The 7,412-nt window shown below is 37.0% G+C and overlaps 1 long non-coding RNA gene across 1 annotated transcript; it reads right to left on the bottom strand.

Annotated features, from left to right (window-relative positions):
- Positions 1-521: 521 nt before the first annotated feature.
- Positions 522-7,229, bottom strand: LOC103105049 (uncharacterized). Its single transcript, XR_008917415.1, has 3 exons — positions 6,061-7,229; positions 3,460-3,555; positions 522-2,306 (listed from the first exon to the last, which is right to left on the bottom strand). It is a non-coding gene; the product is annotated as an uncharacterized LOC103105049 (long non-coding RNA).
- Positions 7,230-7,412: the final 183 nt, after the last annotated feature.

Genomic DNA, 7,412 nt, shown 5'->3' with positions numbered 1-7,412 from the left:
AGATTATTTGCTCATTTCTTTGAATTAAGAGAATTTTGTGTCTGTGGAGTGATCAGGAACACTTCTGATTTTCCCTTGACTCTAGGCAAGACCTTGATGATAATTGGAGTAATCAGCCCAGAGCTAGAGGCAATATTCTGCACTGGGGAGGGGAACACCCAGCCAAAGCAAATATTCCACACAGGCGCTCTACCCCCAACCCCATCCCCACAGCTGTATTGATTTGTGACTGAGAGCTAAGCTGAGCTATGACTCAGGGACATATCAGGGCAATGGCTCAAATGGCTTTCTGCATATTTTAATTATTGAATTAAATACTAAAGCATCCTGACATTTCTCACCTTCATCTAAGTCATAAGTAATACTTAATAATTTTAGCAGGATCCTTTGGTTTTTCTGGTAACATTCCCAAACATATCTATTTCAATTTAATAAATATTTTGTACTGGCAACCACATTTTTACCTGATTTCTATTTTGCTTGCATGAACTTTTATATTCTGGAATGGATTAGATCTCATTTATAGTTTTTACATTTCCCTGTCTTCTTTTATTGTCAAATATCATTACCTTGTAGATGCTAAGGATATTCCTACTAAATGTTATTAGTTCTATGCTTTATTTTTTACTGCTACAAGTAAAAATGGGAATTCTCAAAGTTTTAAGTTCCTTTCTTTAGCATCAAATCTTTTACTCCTTCCAAGTTCCCTGCTGTGCTTGATTCTTAAAGATGGTAGACTCTTTAGTTCCAGATCAATGAGATTAGGACAGAAAAAACTTAGCTTTATTTACTTTTACTCATGTAACTAACTTAAAATTATATACTAATTGGGAAAAACAATAGAGACAACTTAGTAATGGTAACTTCTTTAATATTGCTTATAGATTCTAAACTACAAAGTAACTATAATAACTGATAAGTGACTGAATGGATTAAATGACCAACATTCATCTGTGAATTGGTTGCTTGAAACTAACAACATGAAAACCATGTCACATTCCCAGGCTGGCCCAAAAAATACTGTTTTATCCACAGCATAGCTGAAATGTTGAATATTTGCAATGAAAGACCAGATAATATTATTGCAGTACAGTACTGAAAACAAAAAAAAATTGTAAAAACATTTAGAATTGTTTATATGAAAAAGGAGAAGGGGGGGGGGAGAATAAGGTGATTTAAATAGGAAGGAGGTGGTCTACTGATAATAAATACCCTGCTTCTTTATTTGGCCTCTAGCATATCAGTATCTAGTGTAATAGGTAGAGGAAGTTTGCAAAAAGACTTTGTGATGTAAGCTTCCAAGTGATTGACAGGGGCATGTGATGGAGAGTCACATGGGAGCCTGGGGTCAAGATCTGGATGAAGATTCCAAGGTTCCAACTATAAGACACTCTCTTTTTCCTGAAGGAGGTTTTGGAGATTGGAGGTTTTTCCATCTATTTACCACGTTTCTGGCCTTTTGGTGATACCAGCTGAAGAGAGAGGACTCCTGCTTGGACTAGCTGCTGGCAGCTGGACAAAGACTAAAGACCCACTTCTCTACTGGACAGTTTCATCTGAAGATCTTGGCTCAATAGATTGGACTCCATTTGTGAGATTTGTGTTGGGGAAACTTAATGTATTTAGTTTAGATAAGTTAGGTTTAAAATAAGAATTAGTTTTAGGATTAATTATAATAATTTCCCTTACCCTTTTCCCCTCTTCCCCTCTCAACCTTCCCAAAATTAAACTTGATTATTTGTACATTTCCTTCTTGTTCTTTCTCCTAACAAACCCCACTATAACACTAGGCAGCATCCTACTTACATATCCTTCTGAGGAGTTAGTTGGGCAGAAGAACTGGATTTAGACAATTATCTCCCAAGCTTTCCTTTCCCTAATCTGGTGCATTCACTGAGTGGCAGGTGCCTTTATATCTCTAAACCCTCCTTTTTTAAACCCTTTGCTGGCCCCTAAATTCAGGAAAAGGAAGTCAACCAGAGAAAGGGGTTAATAATAACTTATGTAAGATAATTACAAATCAGATGCATGTAAGCTGGAGAGTGTATGAGTCACTGAGGACACAATGCAGACATTCTGGTGCTAAAGGAAATCTAACAAAATTGTCTACCCAAAGCATTTTGCTGAAACAAACTCTCAATCTTCTTAGAGCACACCAAGAGATGGTACTTCTGGAATGTTCCATGGATGACCAAAATTCCATTTTCTTTCTTCTGATCCCCCAGGAGGTGGAGTCAGTTGATGGGGTGAGCAGTGAGATCCTTTCAGGGGAAAGTGGCATCTTTTTTCCTTTCAAAAATTTCTAGCTGTGTAGATTGGTGGGGAGAGCGTTGATAAAGTAAAAGAGAGGAAATTAATCACACAAGAGAGGCAAAAACATATTGAAAATGAATTAAAAGGTAATTTGAAAGCATAAGACTTTAATTCAGAACATGAAATTTGAGACTTTGTATAAACTATACATATGTGCGAATATATATTCACATATATGCTTATATATATAAATCAGATATGATAAAATAGAGCTTCACTTTTACATGTTTATAGCAGTAATTAGATTTATTTGATAAAGAGCTATTTATATGTGATTTCCATTTTAATAAGCAACTGGTTTTTAAAAATTAGTTTTATGTTTGCAACTGCTGGATATTCTTTAACTCACATCAACAAACCCGAACTTCAACTTGCATCATTTTCATTTAAGTTGCAGAATTCTTACAAGGAGCCTGGAGCAAGACATACAGAAATGTATCCCATTCTTGGGCAATGCTCTCTGACAGATTCTCCAGCCCATCCCAGATTTTAAGGTTCAGGAAGTTTTCCATAATCACTAGCTCAAAAGGATGACAAATCTTCCCCGGATGGTGTGTTGAGCCAAGGTTGAGTATGTCCCTTATCATCCCTTCTTCTCAGCAGGAGCTCCTCTTACACATAGGATTTCATTTTCTATGGTTCAACTAAACTTACTTCAAAGTAAAATTTGAAAATCAATTCAAGTTGCTATAACTTTCTACCACTTTAAATTTTGGATGACTCCAATATGAAATACAAAACTTACTTTCAATGCCTTTTGGCAATTTTACTTTGGGTCTTGGAAAGTTATCAGAAGAGGGGCAACTAGATGGGTGGCTCAGTGGATAGAGTTGGGAGCACTGGGATTTAAATCTGGCCTCAGATACTTCCTAGCTGTGTGACCCTGGGCAAGTCACTTAACCCCAGTTGCCTAGCCCTGACTGATCTTTTGCTTTGGAACCAATACTTTTGTCAATTCTAAGAAAGAAGGTAATGGTTTAAAAAAAGAAAAGAAAAGAAAAGAATTAGGAGAAATCACCATTTCCTATCTCGTGGTGGGATTGTGATGAGATCATACTACTCCTGGCTAACCAAGGAACAAGATCTTCCAACAAATCTGAAGTATTTGACTTGGACAATGGTATGGAGTGACAAAGAGTGTCTTACCGTTTTGGTGTGGGTAGTTGAACTTGACAGCACATAGGTGTCTGTTTCAATCCTTTTCTTAATTTTCTTAAAGCATTTCTTAAATTCCTCTTTAACCTGAAGATTCAAGAAGACAGAGAACTAAATTTTGGCAGGAAGGATCATTTTAGCCACCATATCACTGAAACAGAGGTGTGTGTGTGTGTGTGTGTGTGTGTGTGTGTGTGTGTGTGTGTGTGTGTAAAGTGGGTGCCTGTACATGCACACTCACCAGTATCTTTTTCATTATGTAGGACTTAGATAATGTTCTTTAAGGTTTAGAGACTGAAGGAGCCTTTAAGATCATCCAATCTAATGATTTCATTTTACACCAGAAGAACGAGTAGTAAGAGGTAGAGCTGGGATTCAACCTCAGGTCCTGTGACTCACATTCAATGCTCTTTCTACTTTTCTCATTTGTATAACAGATTTAAAGACATGAATTCATTGGCTCTTCAAGGGAAGTCACTTCCAATCTCCTGATGATATCATGGAATGATTCTCACTTTTGAATTGTGGGATATTATTGCTTCATGGCCAGAGGGCTTTTTGTAAATATTTCCTGTCCTGCAGACCTCACAGAGGCGTATGAGGGCAAATTAAACCATAGATAGACCATAAATACTTTAAACAATAAACCCAGGAGGCAGGTAGGAGCTCAGTGGATAGAAAGCCAGGCATGGAGATTGCAGTTTGCGGGGTTCAAAAGTAACTTCAGACATTTCTTAGCTGTGTGACCCTGGGGAAGTCCCTTAACCCTGACTGCCTCGCCCTTACCACTCTTCTGTTTTGGAATCAATACTTGATATTAGTTCGAAGACAGAAGGTAAGGGTTTTTAAAAAAAGAAAGAAAAGTAAAACTGGGAGGAAAGAGTAAAGGAGTTATAACTACTTAATGTTATTACTCTGCTGATAGATATGATGAGAGTTAGAATGGCTTAATGGATAAAGATACTATTTAGAGTGAAGATCAGAGTTCAGGTTTTTCTCTGACAAAATCTAGTTGTATGACCAAAGACAAGACACTTAATCACTCAGGGTCCTAGGCAGCCATGACTATTATTTATAAGCAAATTGCTGATTTACATTGATGAAGAGAATATCCACACTGGGAGTTCCCCACACTTACAAAATCACAGCTGGGGACCTCCCTTCCAAAAAAATACTACAGGATATTAATTTATCTGTTGGAACTCTCAATGTGAGATCCTAGATTCAAGACTTACTTATTCCTGCTTCTTTTTCTATCATAAGTCCCCAAAAAGGGGCTTTGTGAGGGACTAGACAAAAGTTTGTGTTATATAGGACAACAGATGACACAGTTCCAGATTTTCTGCACAGGGCTTGTTAAATGTCATTAATTCTGTTGTTCACTATTTTTAGTTAGGCAATTAGGAGTTAGGCATCTGGGAATCTGGGGAGAGTAAGCAGCTGGATGTCTGGATGCCAAGGAAGGCTAAAACACTACAGGAAATCTCTTGCTGGGTTGCCACAGGTAGATGGAAAGAAATATCCCCTTCCCAGGAGCCAAGTGATATTGGCAGTGACTTTTGCTATGAACATATTATGATCTCAAGTGATTTCTCCTTGTCACCACTGATGGCTAGACAAAACGGATTAGATAACTATATCTTCTATTAAATGTTTCCTGTGTTTTTTTGTAATCCAGGAAAAAAAGAAGCTAATATTGTAATCAGGAAAACTATTTTTATTTTATTTTATTTCATTTTTTCCATTCAAATTAAAAGTTTTACTTAGCCATAGTAGGGGAAGGACATTAAGAGCAGAAAAGATTATTCATTAAATTAAAAATAAATTAAAATAATAAATAAATAAAAATGTTATAACATGTTATAATATAATATAATAATAAAAATAAATGAATTAAATTATTCAATAAAACATTATTATTTTCATACAACTTCTCAATATACCTCATATTGCTGTTCTGTGGTCACAAATGTGTAAGTAGGGGTTGTGGGGAGGGTCAATGAGATTCAATCCCTTGTTTTATACTCAAGAGGAAAACTTTTTAAAAGGTGCAAAGAATGAAAGCTTCAAGAGAGTTAAGGAAAAAACCATCAAGCAGGTCATTCATTGCCTGTTCTGCCAAGAACTGTTTCTCTATCGAGATAATAAGTGAAGGGACTCTTAACAGAATCTTTATTAGAGAGTTAAAGGGTAAGAAACTGGAAGATTGAAAACAAGTCCTTGGTCAGAAGGAGTACCATCCACTGAAGAAAACGTAGGAGAGAATAAAATGTGTCAGGAAAGAAAGAGACAATGCAGAACCCACCAAATGGGAGCAAAGGATGGAAGTTACAAGAAATTCAATGAACTAAATCCCCATAGTCCCTAAAATCAGGAAACTCTTCCTAGTCACTAGAATCATCCAAATGTGAAATGGGCTGTCTGAGTGGGTGGCAGACAAAGGTTGGGTGGCCATTTGTAGAGCATGATGGAGAGGGCACAATTGTACTAAGTGATCCCTAAAGTCTCTTCTCTTCTAAGTTTCTATGAATCTGGAATTCTTGAAATAGAATCCTCTCATGAGCCAGTAAGAGGATAAAAGCTTTGTATTACCTGGCGGCTGAGGACACAGTGTACCAAGAAGATGTAGACTCCCTGTAGGGAGTTGATGATGGTGAAGGTGTAGGCAATGATTGATTGGGCTGGTTCAGTTATAGATTCAATCAGGAAAAAACCAAGACTCCAGGAGCAGCCCAGGAGGAAGAGTTGAGCAAGGGCTTTAATGGTGAGGATTCTATAAGAACCAAAAGGCAGAGATGAGATTCATGTTCTACGTTTTATCTTCTATTCAACTCAATACCTCCCATTCCCATTATCCCATTATCAAATAAGTTAATATTTTTAAAAGGGCTTAGCACAGTGCCCATCACAGGGTTGTTGAGTCATTTCAGTTCTGTCCAATTGTTTTTTAATTCATTTGGGGTTTTCTTGGCAAAGATGCTAGACTGGTTTGCCATTTCCTTCTCCAGCTCAGTTTACAAATGAAGTACTGAGGCACACTGGGTTAAAGGACTTGCCCAGGGTCACACAGCCAGTAAATTCCTGAGGCTGGATTTGAACTCAGGAAGATGAGTCTTCCTGACTCTAGACTTAGCACTCTAGCCAGTGTACCACCTAGTTGCCCCTGGCACATAGTAGGCCCTATGTAAATGTTTATCCCTTCCTATCCCCCCTTCCATTCCTGAGGATTATTTTTCTACTACCCTTCTTGGAGGGTGCCTTTAAATAAACTGGGCTTTGCTCATATTCAAGTAATATTACTGTTGAAGAGAGATTTGGGGAGGTGAATTATTAATAAATACAGAGTTGAAAGTTCTGACAGTTAGTTTAAAGAGGAGCACATTACATGTAGATTTAAAATTGTTTTTGCATTATAGCTATAGCTACCTGTCCTTACAAAATAGGTAAGTTCCTGAACAAGTAGCATATGAAGCTTTGGACTTGTGTTATGTATGACTGTTTAAAAAATATCTTGTTCTCTCTACATTGAAATGCTCATATTTTAATGACTAAAAGTTCATAATAAAAATTAAATTTAAAAATGATTTTTAAAAAAGCCACATGAGACAAATATTTATAAATGAATCACATTTTCCAACAGAATTTTGGAAGTGGAAGCCACCACTCTAGTCAGCTAGTACTAACTGTACTGGGTGCAAGAATTCCCTGCCTCAAGTGGTAAAACAAATCTCCCATGATGGAAAACTCTTTACCTTCTGAATTAGCCCATTACACTTTACCCATTGCCTCACATATAATATTGATTGACTTTCACCTGGTAATGTTGACTTTCCTTCAAAAGTTTAATGATAATTCAAGTTATATAAGAAAGCAAAAAGGAGTTGACAAGAGAGGCAGCTTGCTTTAGTGGACAGATAATTGGTCTTGGAGTCAAGAGGATTGAG

This window comes from Monodelphis domestica, chromosome 3 (genome assembly GCF_027887165.1).
Source record: "Monodelphis domestica isolate mMonDom1 chromosome 3, mMonDom1.pri, whole genome shotgun sequence".
Lineage (NCBI taxonomy): Eukaryota > Metazoa > Chordata > Mammalia > Didelphimorphia > Didelphidae > Monodelphis > Monodelphis domestica.
The sequence above is the reverse complement of the archived record's forward strand: the minus strand, read 5'-3'. Positions and strand labels throughout refer to the sequence as shown.